The sequence below is a fragment of the Pseudophryne corroboree genome, unplaced genomic scaffold (assembly GCF_028390025.1).
Source record: "Pseudophryne corroboree isolate aPseCor3 unplaced genomic scaffold, aPseCor3.hap2 scaffold_1054, whole genome shotgun sequence".
Lineage (NCBI taxonomy): Eukaryota > Metazoa > Chordata > Amphibia > Anura > Myobatrachidae > Pseudophryne > Pseudophryne corroboree.
In genome coordinates, this window is record NW_026967681.1 from 22,050 (window position 1) to 48,239 (window position 26,190).

General features: G+C 42.0%; 20 non-coding genes and 1 pseudogene across 20 annotated transcripts; all 21 read left to right on the forward strand.

The window, feature by feature from the left end:
• Nucleotides 1-12,997: 12,997 nt before the first annotated feature.
• On the forward strand, nt 12,998-13,160 carry LOC134988352 (U1 spliceosomal RNA). Its single transcript, XR_010193837.1, has one exon. It is a non-coding gene; the product is annotated as a U1 spliceosomal RNA (small nuclear RNA).
• Nucleotides 13,161-13,831: 671 nt separating this feature from the next.
• LOC134988342 (U1 spliceosomal RNA) lies at nt 13,832-13,995 on the forward strand. Its single transcript, XR_010193827.1, has one exon. It is a non-coding gene; the product is annotated as a U1 spliceosomal RNA (small nuclear RNA).
• A 152-nt stretch (nt 13,996-14,147) lies between these two features.
• LOC134988357 (U1 spliceosomal RNA) lies at nt 14,148-14,310 on the forward strand. Its single transcript, XR_010193841.1, has one exon. It is a non-coding gene; the product is annotated as a U1 spliceosomal RNA (small nuclear RNA).
• A 646-nt stretch (nt 14,311-14,956) lies between these two features.
• LOC134988348 (U1 spliceosomal RNA) lies at nt 14,957-15,120 on the forward strand. The gene has a single exon (XR_010193832.1). It is a non-coding gene; the product is annotated as a U1 spliceosomal RNA (small nuclear RNA).
• A 152-nt stretch (nt 15,121-15,272) lies between these two features.
• Nucleotides 15,273-15,435, forward strand: LOC134988362 (U1 spliceosomal RNA). The gene has a single exon (XR_010193847.1). It is a non-coding gene; the product is annotated as a U1 spliceosomal RNA (small nuclear RNA).
• A 671-nt stretch (nt 15,436-16,106) lies between these two features.
• LOC134988343 (U1 spliceosomal RNA) lies at nt 16,107-16,270 on the forward strand. Its single transcript, XR_010193828.1, has one exon. It is a non-coding gene; the product is annotated as a U1 spliceosomal RNA (small nuclear RNA).
• Nucleotides 16,271-16,422: 152 nt separating this feature from the next.
• On the forward strand, nt 16,423-16,585 carry LOC134988354 (U1 spliceosomal RNA). Its single transcript, XR_010193839.1, has one exon. It is a non-coding gene; the product is annotated as a U1 spliceosomal RNA (small nuclear RNA).
• Nucleotides 16,586-17,256: 671 nt separating this feature from the next.
• LOC134988349 (U1 spliceosomal RNA) lies at nt 17,257-17,420 on the forward strand. Its single transcript, XR_010193833.1, has one exon. It is a non-coding gene; the product is annotated as a U1 spliceosomal RNA (small nuclear RNA).
• Nucleotides 17,421-17,572: 152 nt separating this feature from the next.
• Nucleotides 17,573-17,735, forward strand: LOC134988353 (U1 spliceosomal RNA). Its single transcript, XR_010193838.1, has one exon. It is a non-coding gene; the product is annotated as a U1 spliceosomal RNA (small nuclear RNA).
• Nucleotides 17,736-18,406: 671 nt separating this feature from the next.
• On the forward strand, nt 18,407-18,570 carry LOC134988351 (U1 spliceosomal RNA). The gene has a single exon (XR_010193836.1). It is a non-coding gene; the product is annotated as a U1 spliceosomal RNA (small nuclear RNA).
• A 152-nt stretch (nt 18,571-18,722) lies between these two features.
• LOC134988363 (U1 spliceosomal RNA) lies at nt 18,723-18,858 on the forward strand (annotated as a pseudogene).
• A 698-nt stretch (nt 18,859-19,556) lies between these two features.
• Nucleotides 19,557-19,720, forward strand: LOC134988347 (U1 spliceosomal RNA). Its single transcript, XR_010193831.1, has one exon. It is a non-coding gene; the product is annotated as a U1 spliceosomal RNA (small nuclear RNA).
• Nucleotides 19,721-19,872: 152 nt separating this feature from the next.
• Nucleotides 19,873-20,035, forward strand: LOC134988358 (U1 spliceosomal RNA). The gene has a single exon (XR_010193842.1). It is a non-coding gene; the product is annotated as a U1 spliceosomal RNA (small nuclear RNA).
• A 673-nt stretch (nt 20,036-20,708) lies between these two features.
• Nucleotides 20,709-20,872, forward strand: LOC134988341 (U1 spliceosomal RNA). The gene has a single exon (XR_010193826.1). It is a non-coding gene; the product is annotated as a U1 spliceosomal RNA (small nuclear RNA).
• A 152-nt stretch (nt 20,873-21,024) lies between these two features.
• Nucleotides 21,025-21,187, forward strand: LOC134988361 (U1 spliceosomal RNA). Its single transcript, XR_010193846.1, has one exon. It is a non-coding gene; the product is annotated as a U1 spliceosomal RNA (small nuclear RNA).
• A 671-nt stretch (nt 21,188-21,858) lies between these two features.
• On the forward strand, nt 21,859-22,022 carry LOC134988350 (U1 spliceosomal RNA). Its single transcript, XR_010193835.1, has one exon. It is a non-coding gene; the product is annotated as a U1 spliceosomal RNA (small nuclear RNA).
• A 152-nt stretch (nt 22,023-22,174) lies between these two features.
• Nucleotides 22,175-22,337, forward strand: LOC134988356 (U1 spliceosomal RNA). Its single transcript, XR_010193840.1, has one exon. It is a non-coding gene; the product is annotated as a U1 spliceosomal RNA (small nuclear RNA).
• Nucleotides 22,338-23,008: 671 nt separating this feature from the next.
• Nucleotides 23,009-23,172, forward strand: LOC134988345 (U1 spliceosomal RNA). Its single transcript, XR_010193829.1, has one exon. It is a non-coding gene; the product is annotated as a U1 spliceosomal RNA (small nuclear RNA).
• Nucleotides 23,173-23,324: 152 nt separating this feature from the next.
• LOC134988360 (U1 spliceosomal RNA) lies at nt 23,325-23,487 on the forward strand. Its single transcript, XR_010193844.1, has one exon. It is a non-coding gene; the product is annotated as a U1 spliceosomal RNA (small nuclear RNA).
• A 671-nt stretch (nt 23,488-24,158) lies between these two features.
• LOC134988346 (U1 spliceosomal RNA) lies at nt 24,159-24,322 on the forward strand. Its single transcript, XR_010193830.1, has one exon. It is a non-coding gene; the product is annotated as a U1 spliceosomal RNA (small nuclear RNA).
• A 152-nt stretch (nt 24,323-24,474) lies between these two features.
• On the forward strand, nt 24,475-24,637 carry LOC134988359 (U1 spliceosomal RNA). Its single transcript, XR_010193843.1, has one exon. It is a non-coding gene; the product is annotated as a U1 spliceosomal RNA (small nuclear RNA).
• Nucleotides 24,638-26,190: the final 1,553 nt, after the last annotated feature.

The window sequence follows — 26,190 nt, forward strand, 5'->3', positions numbered from 1 at the left end:
ACTTTTACCATTTTAATTTGTTTTAATAGTATATTGACAGTATAGTTTTCTTTCAAAAATCCACTTAATTTTCTTTACCCTATTATTAAAATGGTAATTGACAAAAAAAACTACATTGTCACCAGAAGTGCAATACAAAATGTACAAGTGATATATTAAAATCATCTTTCCAGCTTGAATTTCAATGATGCATTGGGGCAACAATTTTGTGAGAAACATCTTCACCCTTAAATAAAGATTTTCGTAATTTCTTACCTGTGTGCTAATTAGATATCACCTTGTTTTCACATTAAACAGACTTCCACATGAGAAAGCAGCAAGGATGCAGTGGCGTTAATGTTTCCTGGTGTCAACCTGTATTATTTCAGTAGACATTGAAATGAGGATGCATCTTGCTGCCTTTCCAATGAAGCAAGTTTAATTTAGTAATAGGTGAAAAACCATCCCTACAAAGGTGTTAATCAGAGACTTGGCTTTGTGGACACTTTTCAGAGAACAAATTTGTTAGCATAAAAATAAAGCCAGAAAATGAAGAGCTGTTTAATCACGCAATTTGATTTTTTTGCCAGCATATTTCTTTTTCTCTGCAACCCACTGCTAAATTGTGCTTCCTAGCTGTTTTTTATAAAATCACTGAATCAAATCTAACTCTGATTACATCAGAGAAGGCCATGTACCCTACACCATAAGAGGAGGTTTGAAATTTTGACTTGTCTACTTAAATATCACCAAAATCTGATCACAAGGTTAATTACGTCCCTGGGTGGGATTGAACCACCAACCTTTTGGTTAATAGCCATACATACTAACTGATTGCGCCACAGAGACACTTTGCAAAAGTTCATACTGAAAAAGGCTAATAAGCATTCATCTAAAACGTTTCCTAGAAAAACTTTAAAAAGTCAATAATCTGGAGAGTTTTTGTAAGATGTTTCTTCCATCAACCAACGAAGAAACACATTGGTACTTTCCCATGATGAGTGAGTGCTTCAGGATCTCTTGCACTTACATGTGCAGCAGAGTACTGCAATGGAAGCATGCTGGGCCCATAACCCAGAGGTAGGCAGATTGAAACTATCCTCTGCTATATGCATTTTTTTTGTTAATTAAAGTAATCCAAAACTGGGATTGATATTTTGGCTCTTTTATTTTTACTTAAAGTACAATAACTTTTACCATTTTAATTTGTTTTAATAGTATATTGACAGTATTGTTTTCTTTCAAAAATCCACTTCATTTTCTTTACCCTATTATTAAAATGGTAATTGACAAAAACAAACTACATTGTCACCAGAAGAGCAATACAAAATGTACAAGTGATATATTAAAATCATCTTTCCAGCTTGAATTTCAATGATGCATTGGGGCAACGATTTTGTGAGAAACATCTTCACCCTTAAATAAAGATTTTTCTTAATTCCTTACCTGTGTGCTAATTAGATATCACCTTGTTTTCATATTAAACAGACTTCCACATGAGAAAGCAGCAAGGATGCAGTGGCGTTAATGTTTCCTGGTGTCAACCTGTATTATTTCAGTAGACATTGAAATGAGGATGCATCTTGCTGCCTTTCCAATGAAGCAAGTTTAATTTAGTAATAGGTGAAAAACCATCCTTACAAAGGTGTTAATCAGAGACTTGGCTTTGTGGACACTTTTCAGAGAACAAATTTGTTAGCATAAAAATAAAGCCAGAAAATAAAGAGCTGTTTAATCACTCAATTGGATTTTTCTGCCAGCATATTTTTTTTCTCTGCAACCCACTGCTAAATTGTGCTTCCTAGCTGTTTTTATAAAATCACTGAATCAAATCTAACTCTAATTACATCAGAGAAGGCCAAGTACCCTACACCATAACAGGGGGTTTGAAATTTTGACTTGTCTACTTAAAGATCACCAAAATCTGATAACAAGGTCAATTAGGTCCCTGGGTGGGATTGAACCACCAACCTTTTGGTTAATAGCCGTACATACTAACTGATTGCGCCACAGAGACACTTTGCAAAAGTCCATACTGACAAAGGCTAATAAGCATTCATCTAAAACGTTTCCTAGAAAAACTTTAAAAAGTCAATAATCTGGAGAGTTTTTGTAAGATGTTTCTTCCATCAACCAACGAAGAAACACATTGGTACTTTCCCATGATGAGTGAGTGCTTCAGGATCTCTTGAACTTACATGTGCAGCAGAGTACTGAAATGGAAGCATGCTGGGCCCATAACCCAGAGGTAGGCAGATTGAAACTATCCTCTGCTATATGCATTTTTTTTTGTTAATTAAAGTAATCCAAAACTTGGATTGATATTTTGTCTCTTTTATTTTTACTTAAAGTACAATAACTTTTACCATTTTAATTTGTTTTAATAGTATATTGACAGTATTGTTTTCTTTCAAAAATCCACTTCATTTTCTTTACCCTATTATTAAAATGGTAATTGACAAAAACAAACTACATTGTCACCAGAAGAGCAATGCAAAATGTACAAGTGATATATTAAAATCATCTTTCCAGCTTGAATTTCAATGATGCATTGGGTCAACGATTTTGTGAGAAACATCTTCACCCTTAAATAAAGATTTTCTTAATTCCTTACCTGTGTGCTAATTAGATATCACCTTGTTTTCACATTAAACAGACTTCCACATGAGAAAGCAGCAAGGATGCAGTGGCGTTAATGTTTCCTGGTGTCAACCTGTATTATTTCAGTAGACATTGAAATGAGGATGCATCTTGCTGCCTTTCCAATGAAGCAAGTTTAATTTAGTAATAGGTGAAAAACCATCCCTACAAAGGTGTTAATCAGAGACTTGGCTTTGTTAACACTTTTCAGAGAACAAATTTGTTAGCATAAAAATAAAGCCAGAAAATGAAGAGCTGTTTAATCACGCAATTTGATTTTTTTGCCAGCATATTTCTTTTTCTCTGCAACCCACTGCTAAATTGTGCTTCCTATTTGTTTTTATAAAATCACTGAATCAAATCTAACTCTGATTACATCAGAGAAGGCCAGGTACCCTACACCATAACAGGGGGTATGAAATTTGACTTGTCTACTTAAAGATCACCAAAATCTGATAACAAGGTCAATTATGTCCCTGGGTGGGATTGAACCACCAACCTTTTGGTTAATAGCCGTACATACTAACTGATTGCGCCACAGAGACACTTTGCAAAAGTTCATACTGACAAAGGCTAATAAGCGTTCATCTAAAACGTTTCCTAGAAAAACTTAAAAAAGTCAATAATCTGGAGAGTTTTTGTAAAATGTTTCTTCTATCAACCAACGAAGAAACACATTGGTACTTTCCCATGATGAGTGAGTGCTTCAGGATCTCTTGCACTTACATGTGCAGCAGAGTACAGCAATGGAAGCATGCTGGGCCCATAACCCAGAGGTAGGCAGATTGAAACTATCCTCTGCTATATGCATTTTTTTGTTTGTTAATTAAAGTAATCCAAAACTGGGATTGATATTTTGTCTCTTTTATTTTTACTTAAAGTACAATAACTTTTACCATTTTAATTTGTTTTAATAGTATATTGACAGTATTGTTTTCTTTCAAAAATCCACTTCATTTTCTTTACCCTATTATTAAAATGGTAATTGACAAAAACAAACTACATTGTCACCAGAAGAGCAATACAAAATGTACAAGTGATATATTAAAATCATCTTTCCAGCTTGAATTTCAATGATGCATTGGGGCAACGATTTTGTGAGAAACATCTTCACCCTTAAATAAAGATTTTCTTAATTCCTTACCTGTGTGCTAATTAGATATCACCTTGTTTTCACATTAAACAGACTTCCACATGAGAAAGCAGCAAGGATGCAGTGGCGTTAATGTTTCCTGGTGTCAACTTGTATTATTTCAGTAGACATTGAAATGAGGATGCATCTTGCTGCCTTTCCAATGAAGCAAGTTTAATTTAGTAATAGGTGAAAAACCATCCTTACAAAGGTGTTAATCAGAGACTTGGCTTTGTGGACACTTTTCAGAGAACAAATTTGTTAGCATAAAAAAAAAGCCAGAAAATGAAGAGCTGTTTAATCACTCGATTGGATTTTTCTGCCAGCATATTTTTTTTCTCTGCAACCCACTGCTAAATTGTGCTTCCTAGCTGTTTTTTATAAAATCACTGAATCAAATCTAACTCTGATTACATCAGAGAAGGCCAGGTACCCTACACAATAAGAGGGGGTTTGAAATTTTGACTTGTCTACTTAAATATCACCAAAATCTGATCACAAGGTCAATTACGTCCCTGGGTGGGATTGAACCACCAACCTTATGGTTAATAGCCAAACACACTAACCGATTGCGCCACAGAGACACTTTGCAAAAAGTACATACTGACAAAGGCTAATAAGCATACATCTAGAACGTTTCCTAGAAAAACATTAAAAAATCAATAATCTGGAGAGTTTTTGTAAGATGTTTCTTCCATCAACCAATGAATAAACACATTGGTACTTTCCCATGATGAGTGAGTGCTTCAGGATCTCTTGCACTTACATGTGCAGCAGAGTACTGCAATGGAAGCATGCTGGACCCATAACCCAGAGGTAGGCAGATTGAAACTATCCTTTGCTATATGCATTTTTTTTTGTTAATTTAAGTAATCAAAACTGGGATTGATATTTTTGCTCTTTTATTTTTACTTAAAGTACAATAACTTTTACCATTTTAATTTGTTTTAATAGTATATTGACAGTATAGTTTTCTTTCAAAAATCCACTTAATTTTCTTTACCCTATTATTAAAATGGTAATTGACAAAAAAAACTACATTGTCACCAGAAGTGCAATACAAAATGTACAAGTGATATATTAAAATCATCTTTCCAGCTTGAATTTCAATGATGCATTGGGGCAACAATTTTGTGAGAAACATCTTCACCCTTAAATAAAGATTTTCGTAATTTCTTACCTGTGTGCTAATTAGATATCACCTTGTTTTCACATTAAACAGACTTCCACATGAGAAAGCAGCAAGGATGCAGTGGCGTTAATGTTTCCTGGTGTCAACCTGTATTATTTCAGTAGACATTGAAATGAGGATGCATCTTGCTGCCTTTCCAATGAAGCAAGTTTAATTTAGTAATAGGTGAAAAACCATCCCTACAAAGGTGTTAATCAGAGACTTGGCTTTGTGGACACTTTTCAGAGAACAAATTTGTTAGCATAAAAATAAAGCCAGAAAATGAAGAGCTGTTTAATCACGCAATTTGATTTTTTTGCCAGCATATTTCTTTTTCTCTGCAACCCACTGCTAAATTGTGCTTCCTAGCTGTTTTTTATAAAATCACTGAATCAAATCTAACTCTGATTACATCAGAGAAGGCCATGTACCCTACACCATAAGAGGAGGTTTGAAATTTTGACTTGTCTACTTAAATATCACCAAAATCTGATCACAAGGTTAATTACGTCCCTGGGTGGGATTGAACCACCAACCTTTTGGTTAATAGCCATACATACTAACTGATTGCGCCACAGAGACACTTTGCAAAAGTTCATACTGAAAAAGGCTAATAAGCATTCATCTAAAACGTTTCCTAGAAAAACTTTAAAAAGTCAATAATCTGGAGAGTTTTTGTAAGATGTTTCTTCCATCAACCAACGAAGAAACACATTGGTACTTTCCCATGATGAGTGAGTGCTTCAGGATCTCTTGCACTTACATGTGCAGCAGAGTACTGCAATGGAAGCATGCTGGGCCCATAACCCAGAGGTAGGCAGATTGAAACTATCCTCTGCTATATGCATTTTTTTTTGTTAATTAAAGTAATCCAAAACTGGGATTGATATTTTGGCTCTTTTATTTTTACTTAAAGTACAATAACTTTTACCATTTTAATTTGTTTTAATAGTATATTGACAGTATTGTTTTCTTTCAAAAATCCACTTCATTTTCTTTACCCTATTATTAAAATGGTAATTGACAAAAACAAACTACATTGTCACCAGAAGAGCAATACAAAATGTACAAGTGATATATTAAAATCATCTTTCCAGCTTGAATTTCAATGATGCATTGGGGCAACGATTTTGTGAGAAACATCTTCACCCTTAAATAAAGATTTTCTTAATTCCTTACCTGTGTGCTAATTAGATATCACCTTGTTTTCATATTAAACAGACTTCCACATGAGAAAGCAGCAAGGATGCAGTGGCGTTAATGTTTCCTGGTGTCAACCTGTATTATTTCAGTAGACATTGAAATGAGGATGCATCTTGCTGCCTTTCCAATGAAGCAAGTTTAATTTAGTAATAGGTGAAAAACCATCCTTACAAAGGTGTTAATCAGAGACTTGGCTTTGTGGACACTTTTCAGAGAACAAATTTGTTAGCATAAAAATAAAGCCAGAAAATAAAGAGCTGTTTAATCACTCAATTGGATTTTTCTGCCAGCATATTTTTTTTCTCTGCAACCCACTGCTAAATTGTGCTTCCTAGCTGTTTTTATAAAATCACTGAATCAAATCTAACTCTAATTACATCAGAGAAGGCCAAGTACCCTACACCATAACAGGGGGTTTGAAATTTTGACTTGTCTACTTAAAGATCACCAAAATCTGATAACAAGGTCAATTAGGTCCCTGGGTGGGATTGAACCACCAACCTTTTGGTTAATAGCCGTACATACTAACTGATTGCGCCACAGAGACACTTTGCAAAAGTTCATACTGACAAAGGCTAATAAGCGTTCATCTAAAACGTTTCCTAGAAAAACTTAAAAAAGTCAATAATCTGGAGAGTTTTTGTAAAATGTTTCTTCTATCAACCAACGAAGAAACACATTGGTACTTTCCCATGATGAGTGAGTGCTTCAGGATCTCTTGCACTTACATGTGCAGCAGAGTACAGCAATGGAAGCATGCTGGGCCCATAACCCAGAGGTAGGCAGATTGAAACTATCCTCTGCTATATGCATTTTTTTGTTTGTTAATTAAAGTAATCCAAAACTGGGATTGATATTTTGTCTCTTTTATTTTTACTTAAAGTACAATAACTTTTACCATTTTAATTTGTTTTAATAGTATATTGACAGTATTGTTTTCTTTCAAAAATCCACTTCATTTTCTTTACCCTATTATTAAAATGGTAATTGACAAAAACAAACTACATTGTCACCAGAAGAGCAATACAAAATGTACAAGTGATATATTAAAATCATCTTTCCAGCTTGAATTTCAATGATGCATTGGGGCAACGATTTTGTGAGAAACATCTTCACCCTTAAATAAAGATTTTCTTAATTCCTTACCTGTGTGCTAATTAGATATCACCTTGTTTTCACATTAAACAGACTTCCACATGAGAAAGCAGCAAGGATGCAGTGGCGTTAATGTTTCCTGGTGTCAACTTGTATTATTTCAGTAGACATTGAAATGAGGATGCATCTTGCTGCCTTTCCAATGAAGCAAGTTTAATTTAGTAATAGGTGAAAAACCATCCTTACAAAGGTGTTAATCAGAGACTTGGCTTTGTGGACACTTTTCAGAGAACAAATTTGTTAGCATAAAAAAAAGCCAGAAAATGAAGAGCTGTTTAATCACTCGATTGGATTTTTCTGCCAGCATATTTTTTTTCTCTGCAACCCACTGCTAAATTGTGCTTCCTAGCTGTTTTTTATAAAATCACTGAATCAAATCTAACTCTGATTACATCAGAGAAGGCCAGGTACCCTACACAATAAGAGGGGGTTTGAAATTTTGACTTGTCTACTTAAATATCACCAAAATCTGATCACAAGGTCAATTACGTCCCTGGGTGGGATTGAACCACCAACCTTATGGTTAATAGCCAAACACACTAACCGATTGCGCCACAGAGACACTTTGCAAAAAGTACATACTGACAAAGGCTAATAAGCATACATCTAGAACGTTTCCTAGAAAAACATTAAAAAATCAATAATCTGGAGAGTTTTTGTAAGATGTTTCTTCCATCAACCAATGAATAAACACATTGGTACTTTCCCATGATGAGTGAGTGCTTCAGGATCTCTTGCACTTACATGTGCAGCAGAGTACTGCAATGGAAGCATGCTGGACCCATAACCCAGAGGTAGGCAGATTGAAACTATCCTTTGCTATATGCATTTTTTTTTGTTAATTTAAGTAATCAAAACTGGGATTGATATTTTTGCTCTTTTATTTTTACTTAAAGTACAATAACTTTTACCATTTTAATTTGTTTTAATAGTATATTGACAGTATAGTTTTCTTTCAAAAATCCACTTAATTTTCTTTACCCTATTATTAAAATGGTAATTGACAAAAAAAACTACATTGTCACCAGAAGTGCAATACAAAATGTACAAGTGATATATTAAAATCATCTTTCCAGCTTGAATTTCAATGATGCATTGGGGCAACAATTTTGTGAGAAACATCTTCACCCTTAAATAAAGATTTTCGTAATTTCTTACCTGTGTGCTAATTAGATATCACCTTGTTTTCACATTAAACAGACTTCCACATGAGAAAGCAGCAAGGATGCAGTGGCGTTAATGTTTCCTGGTGTCAACCTGTATTATTTCAGTAGACATTGAAATGAGGATGCATCTTGCTGCCTTTCCAATGAAGCAAGTTTAATTTAGTAATAGGTGAAAAACCATCCCTACAAAGGTGTTAATCAGAGACTTGGCTTTGTGGACACTTTTCAGAGAACAAATTTGTTAGCATAAAAATAAAGCCAGAAAATGAAGAGCTGTTTAATCACGCAATTTGATTTTTTTGCCAGCATATTTCTTTTTCTCTGCAACCCACTGCTAAATTGTGCTTCCTAGCTGTTTTTTATAAAATCACTGAATCAAATCTAACTCTGATTACATCAGAGAAGGCCATGTACCCTACACCATAAGAGGAGGTTTGAAATTTTGACTTGTCTACTTAAATATCACCAAAATCTGATCACAAGGTTAATTACGTCCCTGGGTGGGATTGAACCACCAACCTTTTGGTTAATAGCCATACATACTAACTGATTGCGCCACAGAGACACTTTGCAAAAGTTCATACTGAAAAAGGCTAATAAGCATTCATCTAAAACGTTTCCTAGAAAAACTTTAAAAAGTCAATAATCTGGAGAGTTTTTGTAAGATGTTTCTTCCATCAACCAACGAAGAAACACATTGGTACTTTCCCATGATGAGTGAGTGCTTCAGGATCTCTTGCACTTACATGTGCAGCAGAGTACTGCAATGGAAGCATGCTGGGCCCATAACCCAGAGGTAGGCAGATTGAAACTATCCTCTGCTATATGCATTTTTTTTTGTTAATTAAAGTAATCCAAAACTGGGATTGATATTTTGGCTCTTTTATTTTTACTTAAAGTACAATAACTTTTACCATTTTAATTTGTTTTAATAGTATATTGACAGTATTGTTTTCTTTCAAAAATCCACTTCATTTTCTTTACCCTATTATTAAAATGGTAATTGACAAAAACAAACTACATTGTCACCAGAAGAGCAATACAAAATGTACAAGTGATATATTAAAATCATCTTTCCAGCTTGAATTTCAATGATGCATTGGGGCAACGATTTTGTGAGAAACATCTTCACCCTTAAATAAAGATTTTCTTAATTCCTTACCTGTGTGCTAATTAGATATCACCTTGTTTTCATATTAAACAGACTTCCACATGAGAAAGCAGCAAGGATGCAGTGGCGTTAATGTTTCCTGGTGTCAACCTGTATTATTTCAGTAGACATTGAAATGAGGATGCATCTTGCTGCCTTTCCAATGAAGCAAGTTTAATTTAGTAATAGGTGAAAAACCATCCTTACAAAGGTGTTAATCAGAGACTTGGCTTTGTGGACACTTTTCAGAGAACAAATTTGTTAGCATAAAAATAAAGCCAGAAAATAAAGAGCTGTTTAATCACTCAATTGGATTTTTCTGCCAGCATATTTTTTTTCTCTGCAACCCACTGCTAAATTGTGCTTCCTAGCTGTTTTTATAAAATCACTGAATCAAATCTAACTCTAATTACATCAGAGAAGGCCAAGTACCCTACACCATAACAGGGGGTTTGAAATTTTGACTTGTCTACTTAAAGATCACCAAAATCTGATAACAAGGTCAATTAGGTCCCTGGGTGGGATTGAACCACCAACCTTTTGGTTAATAGCCGTACATACTAACTGATTGCGCCACAGAGACACTTTGCAAAAGTCCATACTGACAAAGGCTAATAAGCATTCATCTAAAACGTTTCCTAGCAAAACTTTAAAAAGTCAATAAACGGGAGAGTTTTTGTAAGATGTTTCTTCCATCAACCAACGAAGAAACACATTGGTACTTTCCCATGATGAGTGAGTGCTTCAGGATCTCTTGCACTTACATGTGCAGCAGAGTACTGCAATGGAAGCATGCTGGGCCCATAACCCAGAGGTAGGCAGATTGAAACTATCCTCTGCTATATGCATTTTTTTTTGTTAATTAAAGTAATCCAAAACTGGGATTGATATTTTGTCTCTTTTATTTTTACTTAAAGTACAATAACGTTTACCATTTTAATTTGTTTTAATAGTATATTGACAGTATTGTTTTCTTTCAAAAATCCACTTCATTTTCTTTACCCTATTATTAAAATGGTAATTGACAAAAACAAACTACATTGTCACCAGAAGAGCAATACAAAATGTACAAGTGATATATTAAATTCATCTTTCCAGCTTGAATTTCAATGATGCATTGGGTCAACAATTTTGTGAGAAACATCTTCACCCTTAAATAAAGATTTTCTTAATTCCTTACCTGTGTGCTAATTAGATATCACCTTGTTTTCACATTAAACAGACTTCCACATGAGAAAGCAGCAAGGATGCAGTGGCGTTAATGTTTCCTGGTGTCAACTTGTATTATTTCAGTAGACATTGAAATGAGGATGCATCTTGCTGCCTTTCCAATGAAGCAAGTTTAATTTAGTAATAGGTGAAAAACCATCCTTACAAAGGTGTTAATCAGAGACTTGGCTTTGTGGACACTTTTCAGAGAACAAATTTGTTAGCATAAAAATAAAGCCAGAAAATGAAGAGCTGTTTAATCACTCAATTGGATTTTTCTGCCAGCATATTTTTTTTCTCTGCAACCCACTGCTAAATTGTGCTTCCTAGCTCTTTTTTATAAAATCACTGAATCAAATCTAACTCTGATTACATCAGAGAAGGCCAGGTACCCTACACAATAAGAGGGGGTTTGAAATTTTGACTTGTCTACTTAAATATCACCAAAATCTGATCACAAGGTCAATTACGTCCCTGGGTGGGATTGAACCACCAACCTTTTGGTTAATAGCCGAACACACTAACCGATTGCGCCACAGAGACACTTTGCAAACAGTACATACTGACAAAGGCTAATAAGCATACATCTAGAACGTTTCCTAGAAAAACATTAAAAAATCAATAATCTGGAGAGTTTTTGTAAGATGTTTCTTCCATCAACCAATGAATAAACACATTGGTACTTTCCCATGATGAGTGAGTGCTTCAGGATCTCTTGCACTTACATGTGCAGCAGAGTACTGCAATGGAAGCATGCTGGACCCATAACCCAGAGGTAGGCAGATTGAAACTATCCTTTGCTATATGCATTTTTTTTTGTTAATTTAAGTAATCAAAACTGGGATTGATATTTTTGCTCTTTTATTTTTACTTAAAGTACAATAACTTTTACCATTTTAATTTGTTTTAATAGTATATTGACAGTATACTTTTCTTTCAAAAATCCACTTAATTTTCTTTACCCTATTATTAAAATGGTAATTGACAAAAAAAACTACATTGTCACCAGAAGAGCAATACAAAATGTACAAGTGATATATTAAAATCATCTTTCCAGCTTGAATTTCAATGATGCATTGGGGCAACAATTTTGTGAGAAACATCTTCACCCTTAAATAAAGATTTTCGTAATTTCTTACCTGTGTGCTAATTAGATATCACCTTGTTTTCACATTAAACAGACTTCCACATGAGAAAGCAGCAAGGATGCAGTGGCGTTAATGTTTCCTGGTGTCAACCTGTATTATTTCAGTAGACATTGAAATGAGGATGCATCTTGCTGCCTTTCCAATGAAGCAAGTTTAATTTAGTAATAGGTGAAAAACCATCCCTTCAAAGGTGTTAATCAGAGACTTGGCTTTGTGGACACTTTTCAGAGAACAAATTTGTTAGCATAAAAATAAAGCCAGAAAATGAAGAGCTGTTTAATCACGCAATTTGATTTTTTTGCCAGCATATTTCTTTTTCTCTGCAACCCACTGCTAAATAGTGCTTCCTACATGTTTTTATAAAATCACTGAATCAAATCTAACTCTGATTACATCAGAGAAGGCCAGGTACCCTACACCATAACAGGGGGTATGAAATTTGACTTGTCTACTTAAAGATCACCAAAATCTGATAACAAGGTCAATTAGGTCCCTGGGTGGGATTGAACCACCAACCTTTTGGTTAATAGCCGTACATACTAACTGATTGCGCCACATAGACCCTTTTACTTGCCTTATAGAGCAGCTCTGGAGCTGTTACAGTGCCCGGCTGCTGCAAGAAATCAGCTTGAATGCTTAAGCGGCTGGGGCATAGCCAACATGAGCCCCACACCGAAGGAGGGTGGAGGTGTTTAATGCGAACTAGGGGTCATCCAAGCGCCGCATAAGGCCGCCATGCCCTGCACGCCCCTTTTCTCTTTTCATATGCAGACGAGGGTTGATGTGATGACATCACCATATGCAAATCCATCTGCTGCAGGCCTTCCCCCAGGAATGCTTGCACTAGTTGTTGCATTTGGTTTGTTGTTTGGGGGTGCTTCAGTATTAGGCAGCCTTCTGCCCTCCCATGTTCATCTGAAAATATGTGTTCTCCCTGCAGTTGTTGTCCCCAGATGAGAGTTCCCTTGTGCTGCCTCAGTTGGATCTCCTTCACTTGACAGGGGGGTACCCGAGCAGCAACCCTCCCCAGCTCTAGCCCAACTCCTACTTACCTGCCAGGTGAGATACTATGATCATGAAGGTGCTTCTCCCAGGGCAAGGCTCACCCATTGCACTCTGGGTGTGCTGCTCCTGCGATTTCCCCAAATGTGGGAAACTTGACTGCATAATTTGTGTTTCCCCTGGTCGGCTCTCGTATAATTCAGATCTCTTTGTCTCAGGTCTCTCTCCAGCCTAGTTTGCTGTCTGTTTCCACTTCTCTTTTCTTGAGCCGCTCCCTTCTATGCCCTTGCGCACTATCCTGACTTCTCCCGTCTGCTTACTTTGTGCTTTCCAATGCACAATGCAAACTACAGGTAGTACTGCAGGGCCCACACCCTTTTACTTGCCTTACAGAGCAGCTCTGGGGCTGTTACAGTGCCCAGCTGCTGCAAGAAATCAGCTTGAATGCTTCAGGGGCTGGGGCATAGCCAACATGAGCCCCACACCGAAGAAGGGTGGAGGTGTTTAATGCGAACTAGGGGTCATCCAAGCGCCGCAAAAGGCCGCCATGCCCTGCACGCCCCTTTTCTCTTTTCATATGCAGACGAGGGTTGAAGCCAACTTTGACCCACTGCTTGGATGGCATTACCATATGCAAATCAATCTGCTGCAGGCCTTCCCCCAGGAATGCTTGTACTAATTGTTGCATTTGGTTTGTTGTTTGGGGGTGCTTCAGTATTAGGCAGCCTTCTGCCCTCCCATGTTCATCTGAAAATATGTGTTCTCCCTGCAGTTGTTGTCCCCAGATGAGAGTTCCCTTGTGCTGCCTCAGTTGAATCTCCTTTACTTGACAGAGATGTGCCTGAGCAGCGGCCCTCCCCAGCCCTATCTCAAATCATACTTATTTTGCATAGGAGATACCATGGTCATGAAGATTGTTCTCCCAGGGTGAGGTTCATTCATTGCATTCTGGGTATGCTGACCCCTGTGATTTCCCCAAATGTGGGAAACTCGACTGCATTATTTGTGGTAGTGGGGGACTGTGTTTGTGCTTTCCTCTGGTCAGCTCTGGTAAAAGTCAGATTTCTTTGTCTCAGATCTTCCTCTAACCTTGTTCTTCTTTCGAGAGTTCCCTTGTGCTGCCTCAGTTGGATCTCCTTCACTTGACAGGGGGGTGCACGAGCAGCGACCCTCCCCAGCTCTAGCCCAACTCCTATTTACCTGCCAGGTGAGATACTATGATCAGGAAGGTGCTTCTCCCAGGGCAAGGCTCACCCATTGCACTCTGGGTGTGCTGCTCCTGCGATTTCCCCAAATGTGGGACACTTGACTGCATAATTTGTGTTTCTTCTGGTCGGCTCTCATATAATTCAGATCTCTTTGTCTCAGGTCTTTCTCCAGCCTAGTTTGCTGTCTGTTTCCACTTCTCTTTTCTTGAGCCGCTCCCTTCTATGCAGTTGCGCACTATCCTGACCTCTCCCGTCTGCTTACTTTGTGCCTTTCAACGCACAATGCATACTACAGGTAGTGCTGCAGGGCCCACACCCTTTTACATGCTTTACAGAGCAACTCTGGAGCTGTTACAGTTCCCAGCTGCTGCAAGAAATCATCTTGAATGCTTCAGGGGCTGGGGCATAGCCAACATGAGCCCCACACCGAAGGAGGGGTCATCCAAGCGCCACAAAAGGACACCATGCCCTGCACATCCCTTTTTTCTTTTCATATGCAGACGAGGGTTGAAGCCAACTTTGACCCACTGCTTGGATGACATCACCATATACAAATCCATCTGCTGCAGGCCTTCCCCCAGGAATGCTTGCACTAGTTGTTGCATTTGGTTTGTTGTTTGGGGGTGCTTCAGTATTAGGCAGCCTTCTGCCCTCCCATGTTCATCTGAAAATATGTGTTCTCCCTGCAGTTGTTGTCCCCAGATGAGAGTTCCCTTGTGCTGCCTCAGTTGAATCTCCTTTACTTGACAGAGATGTGCCTGAGCAGCGGCCCTCCCCAGCCCTATCCCAAATCATACTTATTTTGCATAGGAGATACCATGGTCATGAAGATTGTTCTCCCAGGGTGAGGTTCATTCATTGCATTCTGGGTATGCAGACCCCTGTGATTTCCCCAAATGTGGGAAACTCAACTGCATTATTTGTGGTAGTGGGGGACTGTGTTTGTGCTTTCTTCTGGTCAACTCTGGTAAAAATCAGATTTCTTTGTCTCAGATCTTCCTCTAGCCTTGTTCCTCTTTCGAGAGTTCCCTTGTGCTGCCTCAGTTGGATCTCCTTCACTTGACAGGGGGGTACCCGAGCAGCGACCCTCCCCAGCTCTAGCCCAACTCCTACTTACCTGCCAGGTGAGATACTATGATCATGTAGGTGCTTCTCCCAGGGCAAGGCTCACCCATTGCACTCTGGGTGTGCTGCCCCTGTGATTTCCCCAAATGTGGGAAACTTGACTGCATAATTTGTGTTTCCCCTGGTCGTCTCTCGTATAATTCAGATCTCTTTGTCTCAGGTCTCTCTCCAGCCTAGTTTGCTGTCTGTTTCCACTTCTCTTTTCTTGAGCCGCTCCCTTCTATGCCCTTGCGCACTATCCTGACTTCTCCCGTCTGCTTACTTTGTGCCTTCCAACACACAATGCAAACTACAGGTAGTGCTGCAGGGCCCACACCCTTTTACTTGCCTCACAGAGCAGCTCTGGAGCTGTTACAGTACCCAGCTGCTGCAAGAAATCAGCTTGAATGCTTCAGGGGCTGGGGCATTGCCAACATGAGCCCCACACCGAAGGAGGGTGGGGGTGTTTAATGCGAACTAAGGGTCACCCAAGCGCCGCAAAAGGCCGCCATGCCCTGCACGCCCCTTTTCTCTTTTCATATGCAGACGAGGGTTGAAGCCAACTTTGACCCACTGCTTGGATGGCATTACCATATGCAAATCAATCTGCTGCAGGCCTTCCCCCAGGAATGCTTGCACTAGTTGTTGCATTTGGTTTGTTGTTTGGGGGTGCTTCAGTATTAGGCAGCCTTCTGCCCTCCCATGTTCATCTGAAAATATGTGTTCTCCCTGCAGTTGTTGTCCCCAGATGAGAGTTCCCTTGTGCTGCCTCAGTTGAATCTCCTTTACTTGACAGAGATGTGCCTGAGCAGCGGCCCTCCCCTGCCCTATCCCAAATCATACTTATTTTGCATAGGAGATACCATGGTCATGAAGATTGTTCTCCCAGGGTGAGGTTCATTCATTGCATTCTGGGTATGCTGACCCCTGTGATTTCCCCAAATGTGGGAAACTCGACTGCATTATTTGTGGTAGTGGGGGACTGTGTTTGTGCTTTCCTCTGCTCAGCTCTTGTAAAAGTCAGATTTCTTTGTCTCAGATCTTCCTCTAGCCTTGTTCTTCTTTCGAGAGTTCCCTTGTGCTGCCTCAGTTGGATCTCCTTCACTTGACAGGGGGGTGCCCGAGCAGCGACCCTCCCCAGCTCTAGCCCAACTCCTACTTACCTGCCAGGTGAGATACTATGATCATGTAGGTGCTTCTCCCAGGGCAAGGCTCACCCATTGCACTCTGGGTGTGCTGCTCCTGCGATTTCCCCCAATGTGGGAAACTTGACTGCATAATTTGTGTTTCCTCTGGTCGGCTCTCGTATAATTCAGATCTCTTTGTCTCAGGTCTTTCTCCAGCCTAGTTTGCTGTCTGTTTCCACTTCTCTTTTCTTGAACCGCTCCCTTCTATGCCCTTGCGCACTATCCTGACTTCTCCCGTCTGCTTACTTTGTGCCTTCCAACGCACAATGCGAACTACAGGTAGTGCTGCAGGGCCCACACCCTTTTAGATGCCTTACAGAGCAGCTCTGGAGCTGTTACAGTGCCCAGCTGCTGCAAGAAATCAGCTTGAATGCTTCAGGTACTGGGGCATAGCCAACATGAGCCCCACACCGAAGGAGGGTGGAGGTGTTTAATGCGAATTAGGGGTCATGCAAGCGCCGCAAAAGGCCGCCATGCCCTGCACATCCCTTTTTTCTTTTCATATGCAGACGAGGGTTGAAGCCAACTTTGACCCACTGCTTGGATGACATCACCATATGCAAATCCATCTGCTGCAGGCCTTCCCCCAGGAATGCTTGTACTAGTTGTTGCATTTGGTTTGTTGTTTGGGGGTGCTTCAGTATTAGGCAGCCTTCTGCCCTCCCATGTTCATCTGAAAATATGTGTTCTCCCTGCAGTTGTTGTCCCCAGATGAGAGTTCCCTTGTGCTGCCTCAGTTGAATCGCCTTTACTTGACAGAGATGTGCCTGAGCAGCGGCCCTCCCCAGCCCTATCCCAAATCATACTTATTTTGCATAGGAGATATCATGGTCATGAAGATTGTTCTCCCAGGGTGAGGTTCATTCATTGCATTCTGGGTATGATGACCCCTGTGATTTCCCCAAATGTGGGAAACTCGACTGCATTATTTGTGGTAGAGGGGGACTGTGTTTGTGCTTTCCTCTGGTCAGCTCTGGCAAAAGTCAGATTTCTTTGTCTCAGATCTTCCTCTAGCCTTGTTCTTCTTTCGAGAGTTCCCTTGTGCTGCCTCAGTTGGATCTCCTTCACTTGACAGGGGGGTGCCCGAGCAGCGACCCTCCCCAGCTCTAGCTCAACTCCTACTTACCTGCCAGGTGAGATACTATGATCAGGAAGGTGCTTCTCCCAGGGCAAGGCTCACCCATTGCACTCTGGGTGTGCTGCTCCTGCGATTTCCCCAAATGTGGGACACTTGACTGCATAATTTGTGTTTCCTCTGGTCGGCTCTCGTATAATTCAGATCTCTTTGTCTCAGGTCTCTCTCCAGCCTAGTTTGCTGTCTGTTTCCACTTCTCTTTTCTTGAACCGCTCCCTTCTATGCCCTTGCGCACTATCCTGACTTCTCCCGTCTGCTTACTTTGTGCCTTCCAACGCACAATACGAACTACAGGTAGTGCTGCAGGGCCCACACCCTTTTAGTTGCCTTACAGAGCAGCTCTGGAGCTGTTACAGTGCCCAGCTGCTGCAAGAAATCAGCTTGAATGCTTCAGGTGCTGGGGCATAGCCAACATGAGCCCCACACCAAAGGAGGGTGGAGGTGTTTAATGCGAATTAGGGGTCATGCAAGCGCCGCAAAAGGCCGCCATGCCCTGCACATCCCTTTTTTCTTTTCATATGCAGACGAGGGTTGAAGCCAACTTTGACCCACTGCTTGGATGACATCACCATATGCAAATCCATCTGCTGCAGGCCTTCCCCCAGGAATGCTTGCACTAGTTGTTGCATTTGGTTTGTTGTTTGGGGGTGCTTCAGTATTAGGCAGCCTTCTGCCCTCCCATGTTCATCTGAAAATATGTGTTCTCCCTGCAGTTGTTGTCCCCAGATGAGAGTTCCCTTGTGCTGCCTCAGTTGAATCGCCTTTACTTGACAGAGATGTGCCTGAGCAGCGGCCCTCCCCAGCCCTATCCCAAATCATACTTATTTTGCATAGGAGATTTCATGGTCATGAAGATTGTTCTCCCAGGGTGAGGTTCATTCATTGCATTCTGGGTATGATGACCCCTGTGATTTCCCCAAATGTGGGAAACTCGACTGCATTATTTGTGGTAGTGGGGGACTGTGTTTGTGCTTTCCTCTGGTCAGCTCTGGTAAAAGTCAGATTTCTTTGTCTCAGATCTTCCTCTAGCCTTGTTCTTCTTTCGAGAGTTCCCTTGTGCTGCCTCAGTTGGATCTCCTTCACTTGACAGGGGGGTGCCCAAGCAGCGACCCTCCCCAGCTCTAGCCCAACTCCTACTTACCTGCCAGGTGAGATACTATGATCATGTAGGTGCTTCTCCCAGGGCAAGGCTCACCTATTGCACTCTGGGTGTGCTGCCCCTTTGATTTCCCCAAATGTGGGAAACTTGACTGCATAATTTGTGTTTCCCTTGGTCGGCTCTCATATAATTCAGATCTCTTTGTCTCAGGTCTCTCTCCAGCCTAGTTTGCTGTCTGTTTCCACTTCTCTTTTCTTGAGCCGCTCCCTTCTATGCCCTTGCGCACTATCCTGACTTCTCCCGTCTGCTTACTTTGTGCCTTCCAACGCACAATGCGAACTACAGGTAGTGCTGCAGGGCCCACACCCTTTTACTTGCCTTACAGAGCAGCTCTGGAGCTGTTACAGTGCCCAGCTGCTGCAAGAAATCAGCTTGAATGCTTCAGGGGCTGGGGCATAGCCAACATGAGCCCCACACCGAATGAGGGTGGAGGTGTTTAATGCGAACTAGGGGTCATCCAAGCGCCGCAAAAGGCCGCCATGCCCTGCACGCCCCTTTTCTCTTTTCATATGCAGATGAGGGTTGAAGCCAACTTTGACCCACTGCTTGGATGACATCACCCTATACAAATCCATCTGCTGCAGGCCTTCCCCCAGGAATGCTTGTACTAGTTGTTGCATTTGGTTTGTTGTTTGGGGGTGCTTCAGTATTAGGCAGCCTTCTGCCCTCCCATGTTCATCTGAAAATATGTGTTCTCCCTGCAGTTGTTGTCCCCAGATGAGAGTTCCCTTGTGCTGCCTCAGTTGAATCTCCTTTACTTGACAGAGATGTGCCTGAGCAGCGGCCCTCCCCTGCCCTATCCCAAATCATACTTATTTTGCATAGGAGATACCATGGTCATGAAGATTGTTCTCCCAGGGTGAGGTTCATTCATTGCATTCTGGGTATGCTGACCCCTGTGATTTCCCCAAATGTGGGAAACTCGACTGCATTATTTGTGGTAGAGGGGGACTGTGTTTGTGCTTTCCTCTGGTCAGCTCTGGTAAAAGTCAGATTTCTTTGTCTCAGATCTTCCTCTAGCCTTGTTCCTCTTTCAAGAGTTCCCTTGTGCTGCCTCAGTTGGATCTCCTTCACTTGACAGGGGGGTGCCCGAGCAGCGACCCTCCCCAGCTCTAGCCCAACTCCTACTTACCTGCCAGGTGAGATACTATGATCATGAAGGTGCTACTCCCAGGGCAAGGCTCACCCATTGCACTCTGGGTGTGCTGCTCCTGCAATTTCCCCAAATGTGGGACACTTGACTGCATAATTTGTGTTTCCCCTGGTCGGCTCTCGTATAATTCAGATCTCTTTGTCTCAGGTCTCTCTCCAGCCTAGTTTGTTGTCTGTTTCCACTTCTCTTTTCTTGAGCCGCTCCCTTCTATGCCCTTGCGCACTATCCTGACTTCTCCCGTCTGCTTACTTTGTGCCTTCCAATGCACAATGCAAACTACAGGTAGTGCTGCAGGGCCCACACCCTTTTACTTGCCTTACAGAGCAGCTCTTGAGCTGTTACAGTGCCCAGCTGCTGCAAGAAATCAGCTTGAATGCTTCAGGGGCTGGGGCATAGCCAACATGAGCCCCACACCGAAGGAGGGTGGAGGTGTTTAATGCAAACTAGGGGTCATCCAAGCGCCGCAAAAGGCCGCCATGCCCTGCACGCCCCTTTTCTCTTTTTTGATATGCAGACGAGGGTTGAAGCCAACTTTGACCCACTGCTTGGATGGCATTACCATATGCAAATCAATCTGCTGCAGGCCTTCCCCCAGGATTGCTTGCACTAGTTGTTGCATTTGGTTTGTTGTTTGGGGGTGCTTCAGTATTAGGCAGCCTTCTGCCCTCCCATGTTCATCTGAAAATATGTGTTCTCCCTGCAGTTGTTGTCCCCAGATGAGTGTTCCCTTGTGCTGCCTCAGTTGAATCTCCTTTACTTGACAGAGATGTGCCTGAGCAGCGGCCCTCCCCAGCCCTATCCCAAATCATACTTATTTTGCATAGGAGATACCATGGTCATGAAGATTGTTCTCCCAGGGTGAGGTTCATTCATTGCATTCTGGGTATGCTGACCCCTGTGATTTCCCCAAATGTGGGAAACTCAACTGCATTATTTGTGGTAGTGGGGGACTGTGTTTGTGCTTTCCTCTGGTCAGCTCTGGTAAAAGTCAGATTTCTTTGTCTCAGATCTTCCTCTAGCCTTGTTCTTCTTTCGAGAGTTCCCTTGTGCTGCCTCAGTTGGATCTCCTTCACTTGACAGGGGGGTGCACGAGCAGCGACCCTCCCCAGCTCTAGCCCAACTCCTATTTACCTGCCAGGTGAGATACTATGATCAGGAAGGTGCTTCTCCCAGGGCAAGGCTCACCCATTGCACTCTGGGTGTGCTGCTCCTGCGATTTCCCCAAATGTGGGACACTTGACTGCATAATTTGTGTTTCCTCTGGTCGGCTCTCATATAATTCAGATCTCTTTGTCTCAGGTCTTTCTCCAGCCTAGTTTGCTGTCTGTTTCCACTTCTCTTTTCTTGAGCCGCTCCCTTCTATGCCCTTGCGCACTATCCTGACCTCTCCCGTCTGCTTACTTTGTGCCTTCCAACGCACAATGCATACTACAGGTAGTGCTACAGGGCCCACACCCTTTTACATGCTTTACAGAGCAGCTCTGGAGCTGCTACAGTGCCCAGCTGCTGCAAGAAATCATCTTGAATGCTTCAGGGGCTGGGGCATAGCCAACATGAGCCCCACACCGAAGGAGGGTGGAGATGTTTAATGCGAATTAGGGGTCATCCAAGCGCCACAAAAGGACGCCATGCCCTGCACATCCCTTTTTTCTTTTCATATGCAGACGAGGGTTGAAGCCAACTTTGACCCACTGCTTGGATGACATCACCATATGCAAATCCATCTGCTGCAGGCCTTCCCCCAGGAATGCTTGCACTAGTTGTTGCATTTGGTTTGTTGTTTGGGGGTGCTTCAGTATTAGGCAGCCTTCTGCCCTCCCATGTTCATCTGAAAATATGTGTTCTCCCTGCAGTTGTTGTCCCCAGATGAGAGTTCCCTTGTGCTGCCTCAGTTGAATCTCCTTTACTTGACAGAGATGTGCCTGAGCAGCGGCCCTCCCCAGCCCTATCCCAAATCATACTTATTTTGCATAGGAGATACCATGGTCATGAAGATTGTTCTCCCAGGGTGAGGTTCATTCATTGCATTCTGGGTATGCTGATCCCTGTGATTTCCCCAAATGTGGGAAACTCAACTGCATTATTTGTGGTAGTGTGGGACTGTGTTTGTGCTTTCTTCTGGTCAACTCTGGTAAAAATCAGATTTCTTTGTCTCAGATCTTCCTCTAGCCTTGTTCCTCTTTCGAGAGTTCCCTTGTGCTGCCTCAGTTGGATCTCCTTCACTTGACAGGGGGGTACCCGAGCAGCGACCCTTCGCAGCTCTAGCCCAACTCCTACTTACCTGCCAGGTGAGATACTATGATCATGTAGGTGCTTCTCCCAGGGCAAGGCTCACCCATTGCACTCTGGGTGTGCTGCCCCTGTGATTTCCCCAAATGTGGGAAACTTGACTGCATAATTTGTGTTTCCTCTGGTCGGCTCTCGTATAATTCAGATCTCTTTGTCTCAGGTCTCTCTCCAGCCTAGTTTGCTGTCTGTTTCCACTTCTCTTTTCTTGAGCCGCTCCCTTCTATGCCCTTGCGCACTATCCTGACTTCTCCCGTCTGCTTACTTTGTGCCTTCCAACACACAATGCAAACTACAGGTAGTGCTGCAGGGCCCACACCCTTTTACTTGCCTCACAGAGCAGCTCTGGAGCTGTTACAGTGCCCAGCTGCTGCAAGAAATCAGCTTGAATGCTTCAGGGGCTGGGGCATTGCCAACATGAGCCCCACACCGAAGGAGGGTGGGGGTGTTTAATGCGAACTAAGGGTCACCCAAGCGCCGCAAAAGGCCGCCATGCCCTGCACGCCCCTTTTCTCTTTTCATATGCAGACGAGGGTTGAAGCCAACTTTGACCCACTGCTTGGATGGCATTACCATATGCAAATCAATCTGCTGCAGGCCTTCCCCCAGGAATGCTTGCACTAGTTGTTGCATTTGGTTTGTTGTTTGGGGGTGCTTCAGTATTAGGCAGCCTTCTGCCCTCCCATGTTCATCTGAAAATATGTGTTCTCCCTGCAGTTGTTGTCCCCAGATGAGAGTTCCCTTGTGCTGCCTCAGTTGAATCTCCTTTACTTGACAGAGATGTGCCTGAGCAGCGGCCCTCCCCAGCCCTATCCTAAATCATACTTATTTTGCATAGGAGATACCATGGTCATGAAGATTGTTCTCCCAGGGTGAGGTTCATTCATTGCATTCTGGGTATGCTGACCCCTGTGATTTCCCCAAATGTGGGAAACTCGACTGCATTATTTGTGGTAGTGGGGGACTGTGTTTGTGCTTTCCTCTGCTCAGCTCTGGTAAAAGTCAGATTTCTTTGTCTCAGATCTTCCTCTAGCCTTGTTCTTCTTTCGAGAGTTCCCTTGTGCTGCCTCAGTTGGATCTCCTTCACTTGACAGGGGGGTGCACGAGCAGCGACCCTCCCTAGCTCTAGCCCAACTCCTACTTACCTGCCAGGTGAGATATTATGATTAGGAAGGTGCTTCTCCCAGGGAAAGGCTCACCCATTGCACTCTGGGTGTGCTGCTCCTGCGATTTCCCCAAATGTGGGAAACTTGACTGCATAATTTGTGTTTCCTCTGGTCGGCTCTCGTATAATACAGATCTCCTTGTCTCAGGTCTTTCTCCAGCCTAGTTTGCTGTCTGTTTCCACTTCTCTTTTCTTGAGCCGCTCCCTTCTATGCCCTTGCGCACTATCCTGACCTCTCCCGTCTGCTTACTTTGTGCCTTCCAACGCACAATGCATACTACAGGTAGTGCTGCAGGGCCCACACCCTTTTACATGCTTTACAGAACAGCTCTGGAGCTGTTACAGTGCCCAGCTGCTGCAAGAAATCATCTTGAATGCTTCAGGGGCTGGGGCATAGCCAACATGAGCCCCACACCGAAGGAGGGTGGAGATGTTTAATGCGAATTAAGGGTCATCCAAGCGCCACAAAAGGATGCCATGCCCTGCACATCCCTTTTTTCTTTTCATATGCAGACGAGGGTTGAAGCCAACTTTGACCCACTGCTTGGATGACATCACCATATGCAAATCCATCTGCTGCAGGCCTTCCCCCAGGAATGCTTGTACTAGTTGTTGCATTTGGTTTGTTGTTTGGGGGTGCTTCAGTATTAGGCAGCCTTCTGCCCTCCCATGTTCATCTGAAAATATGTGTTCTACCTGCAGTTGTTGTCCCCAGATGAGAGTTCCCTTGTGCTGCCTCAGTTGAATCTCCTTTACTTGACAGAGATGTGCCTGAGCAGCGGCCCTCCCCAGCCCTATCCCAAATCATACTTATTTTGCATAGGAGATACCATGGTCATGAAGATTGTTCTCCCAGGGTGAGGTTCATTCATTGCATTCTGGGTATGCTGACCCCTGTGATTTCCCCAAATGTGGGAAACTCGACTGCATTATTTGTGGTAGTGGGGGACTGTGTTTGTGCTTTCCTCTGGTCAGCTCTGGTAAAAGCCAGATTTCTGTGTCTCAGATCTTCCTCTAGCCTTGTTCTTCTTTCGAGAGTTCTCTTGTGCTGCCTCAGTTGGATCTCCTTCACTTGACAGGGGGTTGCCCGAGCAGCGACCCTCCTCAGCTCTTGCCCAACTCCTACTTACCTGCCAGGTGAGATACTATGATCATGAAGGTGCTTCTCCCAGGGCAAGGCTCACCCATTGCACTCTGTGTGTGCTGCTCCAGCGATTTCCCCAAATGTGGGAAACTCGACTGCATAATTTGTGTTTCCCCTGGTCGGCTCTCGTATAATTCAGATCTCTTTGTCTCAGGTCTTTCTCCAGCCTAGTTTGCTGTCTGTTTCCACTTCTCTTTTCTTGAGCCGCTCCCTTCTATGCCCTTGCGCACTATCCTGACTTCTTCCGTCTGCTTACTTTGTGCCTTCCAACGCACAATGCGAACTACAGGTAGTGCTGCAGGGCCCACACCCTTTTAGTTGCCTTACAGAGCAGCTCTGGAGCTGTTACAGTGCCCAGCTGCTGCAACAAATCAGCTTGAATGTTCTTCGTTGATTGATGGAAGAAACATCTTACAAAAACTCTCCAGATTATTGACTTTTTAAAGTTTTTCTAGGAAACGTTCTAGATGAATGCTTATTAGCGTTTGTCAGAATGTACGTTTGCAAAGTGTCACTGTGGCGCAATCAGTTAGTGTGTTCGGTTATTATCCAAAAGGTTGGTGGTTCAATCCCACCCAGGGACGTAATTTACCTTGTTATCAGATTTTGGTGATCTTTAAGTAGACAAGTCAAAATTTCAAACCCCCTCTTGTGGTGTAGGGTACCTGGCCTTCTCTGATGTAATCAGAGTTAGATTTGATTCAGTGATTTTATAAAAAAAACAGCTAGGAAGCACAATTTAGCAGTGGGTTGCAGAGAAAAAGAAATATGCTGGCAAAAAAATCCAATTGAGTGATTAAACAGCTCTTCATTTTCTGGCTTTATTTTTATGCTAACAAATTTGTTCTCTGAAAAGTGTCCACAAAGCCAAGTATCTGATTAACACCTTTGTAGGGATGGTTTTTCACCTATTACTAAATTAAACTTGCTTCATTGGAAAGGCAGCAAGATGCATCGTCATTTCAATATCTACTGAAATAATACAGGTTGACACCAGGAAACATTAACGCCACTGCATCCTTGCTGCTTTCTCATGTGGAAGTCTGTTTAATGTGAAAACAAGGTGATATCTAATTAGCACACAGGTAAGGAATTAAGAAAATCATTATTTAAGGGTGAAGATGTTTCTCACAAAATCGTTGCCCCAATGCATCATTGAAATTCAAGCTGGAAAGATGATTTTAATATATCACTTGTACATTTTGTATTGCTCTTCTGGTGACAATGTAGTTTGTTTTTGTCAATTACCATTTTAATAATAGGGTAAAGAAAATTAAGTGGATTTTTGAAAGAAAACAATACTGTCAATATACTATTAAACAAATTAAAATGGTAAAAGTTATTGTACTTTAAGTAAAAATAAAAGAGCTAAAATATCAATCCCAATTTTGGATTACTTTAATTAAAAAAAAATGCATATAGCAGAGGATAGTTTCAATCTGCCTACCTCTTGGTTATCGGCCCAGCATGCTTCCATTGCAGTACTCTGCTGCACATGTAAGTGCAAGAGATCCTGAAGCACTCACTCATCATGGGAAAGTACCAATGTGTTTCTTCGTTGGTTGATGGAAGAAACATCTTACAAAAACTCTCCAGATTATTGACTTTTTAAAGTTTTTCTAGGAAACGTTCTAGATGAATGCTTATTAGCCTTTGTCAGTATGAACTTTTTGCAAAGTGTCTCTGTGGCGCAA